Source organism: Falco rusticolus, chromosome Z, assembly GCF_015220075.1.
Source record: "Falco rusticolus isolate bFalRus1 chromosome Z, bFalRus1.pri, whole genome shotgun sequence".
Taxonomy (NCBI): domain Eukaryota; kingdom Metazoa; phylum Chordata; class Aves; order Falconiformes; family Falconidae; genus Falco; species Falco rusticolus.
In genome coordinates this window covers 75,819,663-75,837,389 of record NC_051210.1, presented here as the reverse complement: position 1 = coordinate 75,837,389, position 17,727 = coordinate 75,819,663, and the positions used below count along the sequence as shown (strand labels likewise).

The window sequence follows — 17,727 nt, the reverse complement described above, 5'->3', positions numbered from 1 at the left end:
TCTTTCCTTCACCATGCAGCACTGGCTGGTGTAGCCTATGGTAGGTTACTAGATCTGCAGCTTTATAGGCCTGTTTTCACGTAGCAGCTCTTTAGTACTGATGAAAGGAAGGAGAGCATCTTAGAGATAGTCACCAATTTCCCCTACTCTTCCCAAAATCATAGGATTGTCTTTCCTCCTCCTTCTCCCTCAGCCAAGGGGGACACTGCCTGTCTCCACCACTGCAGCAGTTGGCTGTTCATTCACAGACTAACTGCTCCAGCTCTCTGCTTTATTGCTATTCCGATTCGTTTCCCTATCCCGTCAGGCTTTAATCCAGCAAAAGATGTGGCTGGTTAGCAGAATCATCTTAGAAAAGTTGGGAGACCCTCAACAGACTTCCCCTTCCCTTCACCAGCCCCCTTCTACTAATTCATACGGCTCCCAAAGGGCTGAGGGATTATTTTAGTATCCTTTCTTTTTGTCTGGTTTTTTGTTTTGTTGTTTGGGTTTTGGTGTTGTGGTTTTGTTTGGTTTTTTTTTTCTCCTGGACCCAGCCACATCTTTGCAAATTCAATCTCCAAAATGGAAGCCTGGATGAGGTGGAAACTGTCAGCACGGATGGTTAGTAGCTGGCTGCGGCCATGTGCCAGGGAAGGGGGAAGATGAGTCCCTAGGCATCAAGGCAGCATGAAAAGTAACTACATCTAAATACTTCAGCACAAGATTTCTTTCCCATTACTTTGATTCAAATCTCCCTTAATCCTCAGCTGCGTTAATGCAGTTAGTAGGTTATGAGTGCCGCATGTGGATGCCACTGGATTTGATTCCTTCACACAATTGGTTGGTAAATAATTTAGTACCGGTTTTGCCTGGAATGGGACCTGAAAATAGCCAGACTGCTTATAGCTTCTGCTTTCTCTCTTCCCGCATTTTCCCCCCCTCAAAAGCACCAGGGGGTTGTTTGTGCAAGCATAGCCTGGCAGAGACTGTCATTTCATATGTCACAGCTTCCTCCCATCCCTGCTAATCAGAATCTCTCCTAATTTATCTTCTGGAAGAGAGAGGTCAGGCCAGAGAGTTAGAGTGACAGACAAGAAAGCACCTGAAGACTCCTGACTCAGACTCTGCAAAGAGTAAGAATTTGCCCCAAATTCTTCCACCAAACCAAATTTTTCCTTTATATTTGGCACTTTTGAGATACCAGTGTATTCATTTGTTTGCCGTTCCTGTACTTTAACTCAATCTAAGGTAGACATGGAAAGGGGAGACAGGAATCGATAATAACAAAGAAGGAATTTCTAAGTTTGGGAGAAAGTCCTGGATGACCAAGGAAACAAGAAATCCACTGAAATGGCCAGTACTGTCTGGGATGGCTCAAATTCCAGGTGTTAGATTTTTCTTAGCCATAACAGTACACCTAATAATGTCCCTCATCCTTCTTCATTTTTTGCCACAAATCTTTCTGTTCCTACCCACTACTGCTCAAGGTGTACACACTGTCTACTGTTTCCTACCCTGCTGCTTCCCAGCATACACCACCCTCTGCATCCACACAGGACTTAATGTCACCCGCCAGCGATGTGCTGTGGAGCGGACTGTGAATCCCTGCATTTCATCTTTGCTCCCGGTTCTGCCGAGATTCCACTTGGTCTGAACCACGGGTGTTTTCCTGCCCCTAACCCTGTGAAATGCTCATAAAGACAGGAGATGACCTCACCGGTGTTTTTGTGAGACTCACTTGGCTAACATCTATGAAAGCAGTGTAAGGAACAGAAGAAACCATGGACAAAATTTGCTGTTGAATGTTCTTCTAAAGAGAGGGTCTGGTTCAAATAAGCTGCACACAGAAGCTGATGGGTGAAATATTTTATTTTGGGGTATTTAGGAGATTGGACTAGATGAAAAACATCCAGATTCTTAATTTTCTGGTGACTGTTAAAGTTAACACTGTTGGGACCTCTCTCAATCGCTGAGGCCAGCCAACATGAAGCATCTTGTGTTATCAAAGTCTCTTAAGATTCCAAAAAAAGGTGTTCATATCCACACTGCATATTGAGGATGGTCTTTGGCCTATCTTAATTCTCTAACCATCCAGAGGATTCATTAGGAGAATAATATGTGTTTAGACAAAAATACACTCCATGGGCCATTGTAACAGTGCAAGAGTATGAATTACCAATCTTTAGTGAAGAGGACAATTTCTGGTCACTATTCAACATACTGCAATAGACTAGGACCACTTTGACCCTGAGTCAGGTATTCAGGGTGCCAGATTGATGCATTTATGTTTGCACAGCCCTCAACTTGACCTGCTGCATCCCACAGGAGCAGGCTAGGGACCATGCTCCCCGCCTCAGACACAATCTGTTCTAGCACACTGCATTTCAGTTGGCTTGCCAGCTGGTCTGCCTGCCCAGCTGCTAATAAACCTGACTGTTAGCCAGACCCCAGGACCAGGATGTCCATCCTTAAACTAGATTTTTTTGGAGTCTCTTTGAACTTTGTAACTGCTTCCAAGCCCCCACCTTCCCCCCACCAGCCCTCATGCATGGCTTTCCAAATGCTTATTATAGGACTCTGCATGAGCACATGAAGTTAGCAGGGCTTTGTGAGGTGTCATTTATTAATATAAGGGTTTAATTTTATCAGCACAGCCACTGAAAAATGAGAGGTGCTTATGGCCTGTACCACCCCAATGCCACCTCATTCCGTGCCAGGGCTTTCACTGGCTTTTATCTGCTTTGCCCTCCTGCTTTACCCCTTTCCTGCTTGTAATTCCTTTCACCCAAGCAGTCTGAGGTGTTCTGCTGACGGGCTGTGTGAGAGACCCCCATGCTCAGTAAGGTGCACTGATCATTTCACAAAAAGGAATACTGAGGCACAAAGAAATTAAGGTCAGAAAGTTCATCCTAAGGTGCTTAGAAGCAGCAACCTTCTTCAGCATTTAGGGACCAGGAGAGTGACCCACTTGTTGGAGCCAGTACCGCTGTGTGTTTGCAGATCCCATCGCCTCCTGCACAAGCAATGGTTGCTTAGCAACTTTGAGATGAAGGCCAGTTATTTTGATGTCTGAATAAGGAATCAGGGATTTAATTTCAGGGACCCACATTTGAAAACACTGGTGTAGCAAAGTAGATGAAGGTTGCAAGCAGAGATGGCGACTGAGCAGTAGGGGCAGAACCAAGCTTACTCCTCAATTCCCATTCAAACCCGGAGCACCCACTGGCTTCCTCTCTAGACACGTTTTGGACCTTTGGTGTTAGGAATCACCCCTTCTGTCCTGGCATGGCTAAAGCTGGCTCCTGGAACAGAGTATTTGTGGAAACATATCAGGTACTTCCAAAAGTGAGTGTCTGAAAAGGCTGTCCACCCCAAGTGCTTGCAGCCAAAGCTGGTTTCCCCACCAATGCCTTTGTGGGTAGCGGACATGGGTAGCGGAGTGGCCCATGGACCAGTGATGGGGCACTGAGCTGCTCATTAGGAGCCTCCAGCTTGATTCCCAGACCTGTCTTGAGGGTCCCGCTTTTGCCCAGTCTGCAAAATGGGGATGTGATGCTTCAACTGCATTTGGCAAGAGCTCTGAGAGGCTTGTTTGCCTCCTACAAACACTACTCAAGATCTAAATAGCACTGTTATTTCTAGTGTGTTATCCTGATAGCGTGAGAAGCATAAGCAAGATCTGCATTTGCTGATGGTGACTCACTGTGAGCCTTTGAGGGTTGTGTGGAAGGGCTTGCTCTGATGTTTTTGCTGCTCTGAGATAGATTATTGATTCTCTTTATCTGGTGTTCGTCTTACAAACCCAAGGTGATGAGCATCCTGTTAGTTTCAAGAGCACTGGTGCTATTTTTCTACTGCTTCAAGGGACACAGAATATGATCCAAGTACCCTCAAATGAGAAAAAAAACCAGGTCAACCTGGTTCATGTCAATTAAACTGCTAACTTCAGGGGAAGGCTAAAAAGTAAGATTGGGTAACAAAAGCAGACTTTGTCCAGTAAGAGGGTCAGGAATTTTCCACTAAATTGTATAATGCTTGGCTTGGATGGTTTCTTTTGTTGCTAAGTTTATGAGGAAATTCCAGATCATTGAAAACAGTGTTATTTACGGGGAGGAGGAGGGGTGGGGGGGTGTGGGGGCAGAATCCAGAGAGAAATGTCAGAAAATTGTCAAAATACTGAATTTTGACATTGCTGTCAAGAAAGACATTCTGATCCTCCCAGTTATAAAAGAATTCATTAATTTAGGAACAAACTTATTCCAAGGTAATTAATATAAGAAAATATTTGGAATCTAACAGATCTATGTATACAGCTATCAAAATACAAAAATAAGGGTTCGGCTTTAACACAATAGAGATTTCACCATTCTCTGTCTGTAGCAGAAAAAGGTCTCTCCAGCAGCAGCTGCAACATCAACATCAACATTCCTTTCTTTGTAGCAAACCCTCACGCCAAAAAATGCTAGATGCAAAATTTACCGTACCTCTTTACAAAAAGCCTGGTTCATCTCTCCCCCTCACCCCACCTTCTGCCTTGTCTTGAAAGCTGTAAATATGGAGAGGCCAGCTGAAGTTAACTGCAAAATTCCCACTTGCAAACAGGTATAACAAAAGAGTGAGTCTGAAATGATCACTCTGCAGAAAGGAGAGGGGAGACGAGGTGGGATGGGAGGCGTGAGGGGTAGGGGGGGAGGAAGACACGACTGAAGGCCTTATAAATGTAAATGTTTTGGCAGAAAGGGTTTAGCAGCCCTAGGTAGAAGATTGCATTTGGTGTTCCAAGGCCCTTATTTTCAAAATCACAGCACTGGAGCCCTTTCGAAGCTGGTCCTTGTGTTTGCTTTTTCAATCAGTGAATACCAGGTTCTCTCTCTCTGTCTCTCAATCTCTCTCTCTCTCTCTCTCTCTCTCTCTTTGTTTTTTTAATCTCTGCACTCGGATGTGCCAGGCTTAAATGAAACCTCACAGAAGGGGAAGAATGTGAGCTGTGCTCCGGACCTTTGAAAAAGCACATCCCCACTGCCTTTATCATTACTTATTTATGAATCTCCTCTCCCAGCCCCCCTCCCTCACCTCAGTCCTTGTTTTCCAGCAGCAAATCCCACTTTCCCCAACTTGCCTTTTTTTACTTTTTCCCCTCTACATTTATCTATATATTTTACACCCAGTAAGTCAATCAGTTTCAAATTATTGGTCCCTGAGACAGATGTTTGGTGAGTCATTTAGCTGCGCGAATTTCTTCAGACAGTTTGCTCTTCCACCTCCTGTTCATTTAAAGCATCTTTTGAGGCTGATTTTTCCTTTTCAAAATGTCTTTAACTGCTGAACGTTTGCTCCCACCGGGCAGTCTAATGATGTTGGACACAATATGTGTGAACATCTCTTTAGAGGCCATCTCCCCTAGGCTACATTCTTGCCTATAAAATCATTGTTTATTTAGTCCTTAGGCCTAGGAACCATCTGCAGTCCCCATGGCTCCTGTTGTTTTTAAAGTCCTATTAAGTTTCTGTGCTTCTCCTCAGAGCATTATTTTATTTCTAAACAACCACAGACAACTTCCTGTCAACACGGCTTCTGCCAGCCAAATTAGAGATGACAGTTTCATTCTTCTGACGATGGCAAACTCTCATCTGATGTTATTTAATGTGAAAAACAACTGTTATATGGAGAGCGATTTAAAAACAATGAGGAGAAAAATAATAATAATAATAATTTAAAAAGAGAAGATGGGAGAGGCTGGCCCGAGACTCTGGATTGAGGTGCTCAGACAGCACTTGCCAGTCAGGAAGAGATAAGAGATTGGAAGGCTCTATATAATGGTTATAACAAAAGAGAATCAATGAGTGTTGACTTGATGTCATTTCCAATCTTTCTGTTCCTGACAGGAACTGAAAACATTTCTGTTTGGTTTGGTAGGTTTTATTTTTGCTTTCCCTCCTCACTGTCTTTCCCCACTTCTCATTGCCCCCTGTTGCTGAGTAAGCACTCAGAGCAGGGAAAGGAGAGCCCCTCCTGCTCAGCTGCTCCTGGCCTTAGAACCCAGGAGATATAAGCTGGCATCAGGGACAACAAAATGAATTGTTCGTTGGCCAGCATTTCAGAAACGGGCTGTTCTCAGCACTGGGAGGCACCTCTCCCTTGCAAAGCACCCGGTAGGACTTTGTGTCTCAGCAGAGGTGCCTCATTTAAACAACTCAAGGTAGAAAAAGGGGAAGTCACTGTGCGAATGTTAGTGCCAGGAGAGGGATGTTCTCCCTAAAATCAGATGTTGTCATCCATTCTTCCTACAGGGAAAGGTTCCTGGCTTTGTGGTACCCCCCAGACTGCCTCCAGGTATTCCCTGTGAGAGTGCTAGCTCGCCAGGGCTAGCACCGTGCCAGTCTGAACGCTAGTAGCAAACCAACAGGGACATCCAGAGCATAACACCTGAGCCCAAGCTCCCCCCTTGGACAACAATGATAAACCCATGGTGTTTTGACCTTCCCTAGCTTTCAGGCTACCCCTAGAAACAATGGGCTGCTTGCTATGGCTTCATGCTGACTGCTGCTCATGAAAGCGTAATCAGGGAGAAAGTGAAAAATCAGTAAGAAAAAGAGGCAACCCGTGTCACCTCTGTGAACCAGCCAGCATCTTACTGCACCAGTTTTGCTACCTGCTGAACAGCTGTGGTAGGTGGGTGGGCAGGCTGCATTCACTTGCATTTGTAAGGCTTTTCAAGACGTGCAGGGAGAAGGACTGTGAATGGTTAGAAGGGGCTGAAATGTTCGGGAGGAAATCACGTTACTGTAACGCTGTGGCTCTGCAGCCAAACACTCAGACATCGGGAAAGGAGGTTAAAGTTACTTCTGTAATCTTAACTGCCTTCTTCTAAATGTGCATCTTAAGGCTGTCAACCAAACCCTCACTTCGTGGAAGTCTCTATAACTACTGAAGTTTAAAAAAGTGTGAAATTATATAGCACTATATTAGCAAAAGAACAGCACATTATACTACTGAGAAAAGAGGCTGACATCAATGGAGCTATGCTGATTGGCACCAGATGAATAGCTGCCTTTTACAGCAATCACAGGTTGGTTTTTCAGATAGTACGATATCGTTTCAGGTGAGTATTTCCGCAACCTTAGCTGTAACATTGCTCTATTTCCACAACTTGTTTGTCTCCTTGAATGCTCACACTGTTTTTGCTCTGTCAGAGCAGTCCATGCTATCCTTATCAACTTAGATGGTTTATCTTCTCCCTATGGCTCATATTCTAATCACCTGGGCTCCTACCATCTAGTCTGAATTTGCTTTTGAAACAGCAGGGTAGCCTTACAGAGGTACAATTCAGGGGGATATGCCAATTCCATTACTATGAAGCTCATTTAGCTGCACACTTGGGTGGTCTATATACTCCAGTAAATTTTCACTGTTTACGCTGCGGCTGTGAATAATCTCTCGAGTGCTGTTCTCTTTCAGATAGGTTTTCATCCCATCTTCAGCACCAACATAGTGGCGTGCTTTCTAGTCATGCATTAAGCAATATGACCACTTTCTCTCCAGTACAGCCTCTTCTGTCATTTTCTTCTCAGGGGAGCAAATTTAGGTACATGATCACTTTGGTTTTGTTGATTTTGCTTTTGAAGTCTGTCTCAATGTCTGCACTTGAGGTGTACAGCAGGGAAGGCAAGCCAAGGAGGTGACCCTGGTTCTATAACTGAAAGATGTCTGTAGTCTGTGATGGCCATAGTGTTTGTGGGAGATGCTTTCACAGAGCCCTAGAGAAACCTTTCACTGCGCTGCAAGCCTTTGGTGTTCCAGAGCTGACACGGTCGTTCAAAGTCTCTCACTCCAGTGGGCAGTTGTTCATATGGCTCCAGTTGAGCATGCAGGATATTTAGTGAGGCCAAAGGCATACAGGCTAAGGAGTGCAGATATGAGGCTCCAGTATGCTTCAGAAGAGGTGGGGACTTCTGGCCTGAGGGGACAAGCTCAGAAAAAGTTGTCTATTCCACAGGAAAAGGTAAGGGAGTGGAGGGGATTTGCAGAATTAACCCTGTCTCCACTCCTGTTCCTCCATTCCAATGGTTCAGGAACCCTTCACAGATACAAAGAAGGCTCAGTAACATTAGCTTCACTCCCTGAGGTGTACTCACATTCAGTTTTTCTCTGCAACAGCCTCCTCAAATGACCCCGGCAAGAATTTCAGGGTAGGGTTCATCTGGTTTGATTTAGGTGTCATGAAAGTTCATTTGTGACTGAGCTAGTCACCGATGGCTCCCTTTAGAGCCAGCAGAGAGCAAAAGGTAACTCCAGATGGCAATTCACCTCCTCCTAGAAAACAAGACAGGGAAATTGATTTCTGGAGTAGCTTGCTTCACTCCACAGAGCTGTGGGACACCAACTATGACTTGGTGAAGAAGGGCTGAATCTCAGCCATGGCCCCTTCCGTGGGCCTGCATCATGGAGAGCAGATCACAGGGTCCTACCCCACAAAGGGTTAGGGAGGATAAATCCTTCAGAGAGAGAAGGGGTGCATTCCCATCCTGGGAGGGAGCTGTGGAGGGTATGAATTAGTGTATCAGTATCCAAGAGAGATGGACTATGTTGTAAGGATGGGGTGGGAATGCTGTGATGAGTAGTCACATGAAACAGTTCCACTGCACACTCAAATGGTGGGTACGTCCTCAAACAAGCTTCACCAGGTATCAGTGATGTCTCCACATGTGACATCCAGTTGTTCCCTTTACACAGGAGAGAAGAGATGGGGAAAGAAGGGGAGAAACGGTGAGGGAAGGAAATTCATTTGAGCCATTACAGTTGAACCTAGACAGTATTTGGATATGACTGTAAAGAAAACAGGTCTTGTAGATGTAGGAAAGAAATCCTGGCTCAGAGAATCTGTGAAGAATGCAGTATTCAGTAAACACCAAGGTAGGCATACATTATAAATACATCTGTAACTGCTGGGATAGGTGTGAAAATGTAATTAACTGAAAACCTACTGAGGTTAAATGGACTTTTAGTTGCTTTGGTTTTTTGTTTTTTTTCTTCTTCTTTAACCCTCCCCCCTCCCATTCTTAAGTTAAGTTTAGACTTGTGGGTCCTCTAACTCCCACTGGCACAGTGTAATTTAGCAAAGGTTGTTCCAGCTGAATTTGAAATTAATAATTTCAAATAGGCAAATCAATGATATTTAAAAGCTCCCTCCTGTGTGTTTGTACAATCTGCACAGGTATAAAAGCTAATCACATCTTGCTGGGGAAGAGCATTTGTTATCAGTTTTAAGCAGAGCTTGGCAGTTTGGTGGGATCAGACACCATGTTTCTTTCCAAAGTGTGTGTGTGCCTCTGTAATTTAATATTTCTCATTAACTTAGGGCTGGGGAAAGGTGTCAGTGATGACAGGGAGGAGCCATCCAGCTCCCTGAGCAACCATCCATTTTGTATCACCGGGAGATTTGTAAATAGAAGGAAGGGGACATAGAAGAGATCATGCATGGTCAGAAACAGACAGTTAAAAGTAAGGTTTCTGAGGGTATTGCTTGGTTGGACAGTGAAAAGCTTTGTTTGGCTCACCCAGCAGCAATCCAGAAGGATGCCAAAACACAGACTTCTTTCAAATATCCCTGCAAATGCCATGTTAGATCAGCTCCAGCAGTCCTTGTTGTCCTTTGTCATGAAGAAGAGCAACAGGATCATCGAGCGGTAAAGGTTGCTGGGTAGGAGAAAACCAGGGGCTAGAGAGAGGCACTTCCAAATATCACATATATCATGAAAAAGCATCAGAAAAATTGTGAGCTCTACTTTTTTCATAAGAACATTTCTTTCCAACACCATTAATTTATTTTTAGCATCCACCTGGAACGAAGATGTTGTAAATAAAACCCCTGTCCACATTTGTTCTATTTAAAAAAATTTTGAAAGGTATCACTATCTACAACTAATACCCGCTTTCTAAGTCCTTGAAGACCTTCAGCTGCAATAATTTCTTGCAGCAAGGAGTTCCATAGGTCAACTCTGCAGGAGGCAAAATATATTCTATTTCTATGCCAACTCGGATGTATAATTTATTTTCTGGATTAGTATTTTGCCTGTGCTTCTACATGAAAAGATCCCATTCAGCCCAGTGCTGTCTCATATGGAGAAGAAAAGCCAGCTGGCTGTGCTGAAATACTCTTTCAAAAAGTTCCAAGAAGGAGGAAGACTCTCACATTTGTATTCTCCTTGCAACATCTCTTAATAATTTAATTCCCATTAGAAATGCCTGTGTTGTAGGGGGGGAAAGATTTATAGAGAGATTTCACTCCAGGTTGGGTTTTTGTCTTTCTGTGTTTTCTTGGCATTTATCATGCATGTTTTAATTTGGATCTGAGTCTTGCTACCATCTGGTCATTATTGCAAAGAAATATTCATTTTCTCTGAGTGACATGGGCTTCATTCATCATGGAACTAGCTGATTGCCCCTCAGTTTTTTTCCTATTACTTGGAATGAAGTCTGAAGATACTTAACACCAGACATAGCAGTAGTCAATAAACTTTACGAAGTTGGTGGCAGCTGGTAACCGGGCACAGGATAAATTGAGACACACTCTTCAGGCCCTTATCCTTCCGCTCTTTTCCACATGTCTTGCATGGGAAGTGCAGCATCAGAGGCCAAGGCAGCATTGCAAGGGATGGGAAGGGAAGTGAGCTGACTCCATTCCCCTTCTACTGTCCAACTGTGAAGTGCTGTCACCATCAGAGTGAAACCTGGAGGTTTTTGTTCTCCCCTAAACACAAGGAAGACAAAGGGGAAACAATTTGCCCCAGTGGAATGTTGCGACAGCTATGCTCTGTTTTCCCCGCAAAGGGAACAGGCCTCTAAGCAAGACAGCCTAAGAGTCAGTGGGAATTCATGAAGGGGTCTCGAAAGCCATAATTCAAGCTGCGGGGTGGGGGGGTGGGCAGAATTAGGCGCGATCACTTTTAGCCTCCTACCATGCAAGAGCCTTCCCTGGATGTCGATCGTTACAGACAATGGGCAAAGGGCAGTGGGGAGCAAATGAGAGAAACCCTTAACTAGTCTTAGGATTATTCAATGTGCAGTGACCCACAACTGCATCTGCACAGCCTTTGTAAATTAATTGCTTGCAACTGTTCTTTCACTTCCCTGGCACTTCCCACATCCTGTTGTATAGTTGCCTGGACTAATCCATCCTTGGTTCCCTTTGTAAACAATCCTTTGTAGCACTTACTGCAAAGTGGGAGGCTAAGTGTGTGAGTGGTGGGGGTGGGTCAAGAAGGTGTCCCTTCAGTCTCTGTATGTTGTGAAAGCCGGGTGTCAGCCACAGGCTTGGACTAGACAATCTGAAGGACTGACAATGCTGAGCATCATCGTTTATGTACCTCTCCAAATGGGGTATAGTTGAAAAAGGCTGGCCAGGGGCAGATGGCGACTTGGGATCAGTCAGGAGCAGAGACAGATGGCAACGTGTGACTGGTTGGAAGACAAGTTATTGCATGAGATTAGCTGGAAATGGATGGGAATTGTAAAATGGGACTGGTTGGGAATGCAAGTCTGTACAGTCATTTGTAAAGTATTGAAAATTAGACCACTGTCCTAGCCCCTTGGCAGTCTTGGACCTACCTACCTTTCCAAGCAGTGCAAAGCTGCACAGAACTGTAGAAAGCAAAGTGACCTCCCAGGGATAAGATCTGGCCAACATGATCTCACTGCAACCTCTGGATTTGGTCCTAGAGGTTGGCTTCTTTTTTGGAGAAAACAGGTCCACTGGTAGCAAGCATTGCAGTTTACTGTTCATCAACAGTTGTCACTGTGCCCAAGGAAATATGTTTAACAGTTTTTGGACACACAGCACATTCTGTTGCACCATGCCTAGGATGGTTTCAAATGGAGTGGCCAACAACTGGAGAAGATGATAGAACAGCTTGCTTCAATTTGGAGCATATGTGCCGGTGAGATTTTGGGGATATGAATACCCAGTCTTCCTCCAGCCTAGCAAGGCACAGGGAAACAGAGAAAGAGAGAACATCTGTGAATTTGCTGGAGGGTAAAACCAAGCCCCATATCGAGTAAAGCAGTCTCAAAACGTTGAAATGACTAGAGGAATTTGTTCTGGATCAAAATTAATTTCTACTATTCCTAATAGATGGCTTGTTTGGAGGCTTTGCTCTGCACAAAGTGATTTGAAGTTGGTCAGGTCCCATTAATCCTAGTGAAATCAGTTGTGATATATTCTAACACAAGCAGGAGACTAAACAGCGTATTTGTCTATTTATTTATTTATTTATTTATTTATTTATTTATTAACATTGAAGAAGAGCAACAGAATATCGAGTGGTAAAGGTAGATGGGTAGGAGAAAACCAGGGTCCAGAGAGAGGCAATAAAAATAGCAGGCAGTCCAGATGTTTAGTGCACACTAAAATACTGCCTTTCCTCTCTACTGATAGCACCGAATGTTATTTTGTTTCTTTGGAATTCATTTTCTGAAAGTGTCTGCATGAGGAACATCTGCTCCCTCAAATCCAGACCTACAATTTGAATAAATTATCAATATCTGGCAGCAGCTTGTTATTAATGGCTAGAGTTTTATAAGATTCTCCAGTATAATAATAGCGAAGCTAGTGGCTGGCATTCCTCCCAGAGAGACTCATATTTGTCCCATTTTATTCTGCTGTTTTCTTTTCTGCTTTTCTTTCTGATTCTGAGCATCATCAGTTGATTTTTACCATGGCTCTTGGCTAAAAGAAAAAAAAAAAAAAAGAAGAAAAAAAAAAGAGAAAGCCCATTAGTATCCTATAAATCAAAAAGAAAAATGACATCCTCAAACATAAAAGACTCCCCTGAGTGTTTTGCTATTATTACCTGTACAAGGTTGCACATGTGGCTTCAGAAACATCTTCTTCCATCAGGAATCATCAGGTAGTAAGATTTCTCACTTCCATATAAGAGACAAGTTTTATTAACTTCCTCTTCAGCATATACCCTGGTAATTAATGATGCAGTGCACCTTTGAGGTGCCCTAATATAGGCCGTTTATCAAAAACTGCAACTGTGTAGAAAGAAGACCGTGTTCTTTCAATATGATAAATCCAAGTGCGCACTGGGATGTTCTACATCTCTCTTTTAAGTACAGCCGTTCCTCTAATTGCAGGGATTGACTTTCATTGCAAGTTCTGACAAATCACCTTCTGGCAGAGAGCTCCTCCCATGCACGTGCGAATGGACACGCACCAAGAAAAAAAATAATAGCTTCCCACATTCAACAAAGCACGTGCCTAAACCCAGGGGAAGATCGTGCAGACTAATTTTTGGTGCCATGCTAGGGACCCTGTGACAAAAGTAATTTCTCTCTGAGGTTTCTACATCTGCGGAGAAGAAGGAGAAAGCAGCAGGGTGCCTGCAAGGGCTTTTTGCCCTGTGTTCTCCCCTCAAACTAGCTTCTACCGTTTTTCTTTGTTTAGTCTCCACAGCCTGGCACTGGAGGTGCTTGTTATGATCTCTAGTCTAGGGTCAGAACCTGTACCACTGAAGTCATCAATGCATGTCTGAGCTTTTGGCAAGATTAAAACAGTTGTCCCGAGCTGTTTGCAGAAAGGGTGGAAGTATCTGCGTTTGGCCCACAGATATAACCAGACCATCACAAAAAGGGCAGAAAAACATACTTCAAGGTGCTTTGGATTGGGTCCTGATGCAAAAGTTCCATCATCACACAGAGAGAAAAAATACAGAAGAAAATAGTATAGTCATGTCAGCAAACATAATTGCTGAGCAAGGAACCTCCAGCCAAGTCTGCAGAGTGCCCTTTGTCACTGCTATGATTTACTTAGAAATGCTGGTGACAATCTAAATGAGAGGAAAAGTAGATTTCACAGGAGATTTCCTCGCATACGGGTTCTACCAACAGACCTGGATGAAGAAGCACCCTGTGTCCACCAGTCCCCACTGAAGGCAGAGGATGGGTCTGAATGGATATATAGGTCTTATAGGGTGGAGACACTAATGAGACTGGCAACCCACCCTCAGTGCCCTCCAAGTACCCAGAGGGCCAGGGGGTCCACCAGGACACAGGGACAGCCCTGGAGAGGAGAGTGCACAGCATCCCTCTCTGCATGGGTATGCAGAGCCTTGGGGTCAGTACTGGGGAACCACATGCCAACTTCTACAAAGTAAATACTCTTTTAGCACCTACCCATGCACAATGTCGCAAGGCAGCCCTGTCCTTAGGACAGGTCAGCTGTTTTTCACCCAAAAGTGGTTCCATCTGGATAGCCTGATTGCTCTGTGAACAGTGTCAGTCCTGAATGCATAAACTCCCATGCTGCTGCAGTGAAAAGCTCCATCTCATGCAGGGATGGTGAAGATGAATTACTTAATTATGTAAAGTGCTTTGGAGATGAAAAGTGACATCTGAGTGCCAAGTATTACTATTAATAAAAAAACATATACCACCTACCAGGTATTATTTCTTCTTTTTTCCCTAAATAATATAGTTCTGAAGTTGAGAGAACACCAGCGTAAGCCAGTGGGAAAGCATAAGATTTCCATCAAAGAATTTCAATCTAAGCAATCCAAAATTTCAGAGGAGCCCAACTTGGCCATCTGCCTGTATTTTACCACCTCCATACCAGTGTCCCAGTACTGATATCAAACCCTAACAGACTGCATGTCTTGCATAAAAATATGCTCTTCCTTCTTCTGGTCTTTTGTGCAGACACTTGAAGCATATCTGTTCAAAGCCAAAGACAATGTCTCTGTAAGGTCAACAATATGCTTGATTCCGCTTCAGCGAATCACTTACACATGTACTTAAATTAAAGCACATGCTTTATGGTTGAGAAAGCTGGGTGCTGAATTCTCAGTGGAGCCCCAGTTTTGATGAAAGCCAGCAGGGAGGGGAAGGAGTGGGAGACAAGAATTTTTCTCCAAAAATTCAATCTTACATGAAATGCCAGAGAGTGGCATATGAGATGAGAGGAAAAAAACTGCAATATAAGAATTTTTGTACTATACCAAGCAGTGTATAATCTACATTTCAGACCTGTGTTGATATTTAAACCCATTTGGTATGTTCTTGCCGGGTCACTTCAAAGCTGGACCTCAGTTGCAAAAGCCCTTACTGATCTTGGTCTATTGAAATGTAACAACAGAAAGAATTCAAAAGTGTTTTGTGAGACAATAGATGTCACAAGCTCTGCTGTATCTTACTAAAAAAGGAAGCAGATAATCCAGTCATATACGACAATCAAGGCCAACATTAATTAAGCAACTCCAAACAATGCAGTGTATTTCTGCAAGGGGGCGGGGGGGGAGGAGTTTACTCTGTGTGTACCATACAGCAAGCCAAATTTAACATACTTTGAGAATGAAGCCATTTGTTGAATACACATATCTGCCACCTTCTCTTCCCTGCTCCCCCCACCCCCACCCCAACCCCCTCCCTTCTCTCTCTCTTTGCACAAAATTTGAAGGCATTCATGTAAAATGGCTCTTAGGAATATCACACAGAGTTTTATTTATGGTAAATTTATTATAAGAAGGATGTTCTCTGTCATTGTCTGAGAGATTTATTTATTGTATCACACTTTTGAAACTGCTGATATTGATTGTTTCAAGAGGTTGCCTTAAAGGAAGAGGGGGAGAAAAACAACAAAAAAAAGGCTCACAAATGAAAAGAAATGGCCATGTTGCTATCAATTATTTCATAATGAGAAATGAGGAGAGAATTTTAAACATTATCTCTAGCATTACAGTTGAACAAACAATATATTTACTGGAAATTATACTCCAATGATGAATGGCTTCTTTTAAAATAGAGCCCTTTCTAATGGGGGCCTTTCTGAGCAGCAGTGACACACAGTCCAACTCACAATTATTATTGCATTTTAATCGAAACTGAATTCGGTATTTCTGCCAGAGCATGAGAAGAGTGAATCCCATTTGCAAATATCTCTGTCCTGATGAACCCCAACAGTAACAAATTCTGAGCCATCCAAAAATATTCTAGTGATAATGCCATTTACTAGTAATTCATCCTTTTCCTCCTGATAAAACCCCTCTTTTGCTTTCTTTCTTTCTTTCTTGGTGTCCAGGTACATTTTCAATTGCAAGGATTCAATAAAAAGGAAGGTAATACTAGCTTTTCCCACCACCACCAAACGAGTGCACCCTGCCCCCCCTCCCCCCCTTCCCCCCCCCCCCCCCCCCATCTTATGTAGAATAAGGAATTGGATATTAGTCACTGCCGTTTCTAGCTATGACAGACAGTAATTTACCATTTTATTGTGATTCACTGCCTTGGACAGAGGCACACATTGCCTGTCATGCTGTGTTCATCACCGACTGTAGAGACAAGCATTGCTTGTCAAATAGTACAGCCCTTATAATGAGGACACCTAGGTGTAACATAAAAGATTCACAGGCAAAAGGACTTCTTATGGAGGGCTAAAAACCTTTAAAGCAGTGTGAACTAGTTAGGTAATACGCAAACTTTAGAAGTGATACAGATATTTCCCCCTCACATCTATTAGGCATACCAAAAACGTTATCAACAGAACAATATGTAAACCTCTGCACAAAGTAAGCAGAACAATTTATTTGCATTACCTCACTGTGCTGTAGAAGGAATGAAGGAGAAGGTGTCTCTGTGTGTGTGTGTGACACACACAACAAAACCCCGCAACCTAAAACAGGTGTGTGCAAGGGAAAGCAAAAATCTTCTACCTTTCAGTGAAGCTGTTGGATGGTCACTAATGAGATTTCCGATGATTTTCATTTGTCTTCATTTCTAGCGAGCTTGACTCTACATGGCATTTTTTCATAAAAGGGAAGGTAAGGTGGGCCAGCAGGTTACAGCACATGCGTCACACTGTAAGCAGCTGTCAGGGGGCAGAAAACTGACACTTGAGATTGGATTAAAGCTCCATCAAACCTAATTGGAAGTAATGGACTGGATCCTCAGCTGGGGTAAATGGACACAAAACCCATGTTTTCAGTGAGGCTGTCCCCTTTTACCTCCATCGGCAAGCTGCCTGACCCATGCTTTGGCACTGTAACCGCCTGCTTGTCATTGCCCACATGCCTGCCAGGGTTGTAGCTGGTCCTCCGAAGCTGCATCCCTTTGGGGTGTCAGCATCCTCCTGGTTGGTTAGTAAAGGGTCTGGGCAAAACACGAAGGAAAGTTTACAGAGCACGCAGGCAATACCTCGGCTCATCTGCCAGGTGCTGTTCAGGCCCAGCGCTTTGCTCAAGGATGCAGTTAGCTGTGCCAATAGGAAGGATATGAGACCCCACAAGGGGCCAGAGAAGTTAAGCGTAAAGCCAGAGCTATCCTTGGCTTCAGACACTCGGTGCCAGTGAGTACTCAAAGCAATCTCTGAAATGCGGCATGTGTTTTGCAGGCTGGGTGCCTCTGTGGATACAGTTCCCTCTCGCTTTTTATCCACCTCCCTTCTACCCCAGCTTAAGTGGGCTTTGTTAGTGTGAGATAACAAAGCATCCTTTGAGTGTATACTTCCAAGTGTGAGCAGTCATACATACGTAAGTGGTCCCTGCGTGCAGACTGTACACTTGTTTATGTGGGAGAAGACAGTGTGAAAGGTCCATGAACCATCTTTTCCAGCTGGGATCTCCCTAGGATAGGCCAAAACTGGAAACCATGTGAATAAATCTGTGACAGCTTTTCACTGGCCAAACAAACAGCACTCTTCCTCAGCCGTCCTTCCCTGGAGGTCCCAAACCAGGGCAGGGATGCACCACAGCA

At 43.8% G+C, this 17,727-nt stretch overlaps 1 protein-coding gene across 11 annotated transcripts in view; it reads left to right on the top strand.

The window, feature by feature from the left end:
* The window catches only part of CELF4 (CUGBP Elav-like family member 4), a 722,303-nt gene that overhangs the window by 448,365 nt on the left and 256,211 nt on the right, over positions 1-17,727 (top strand). The gene's annotated exons all lie outside the window — the stretch shown is intronic.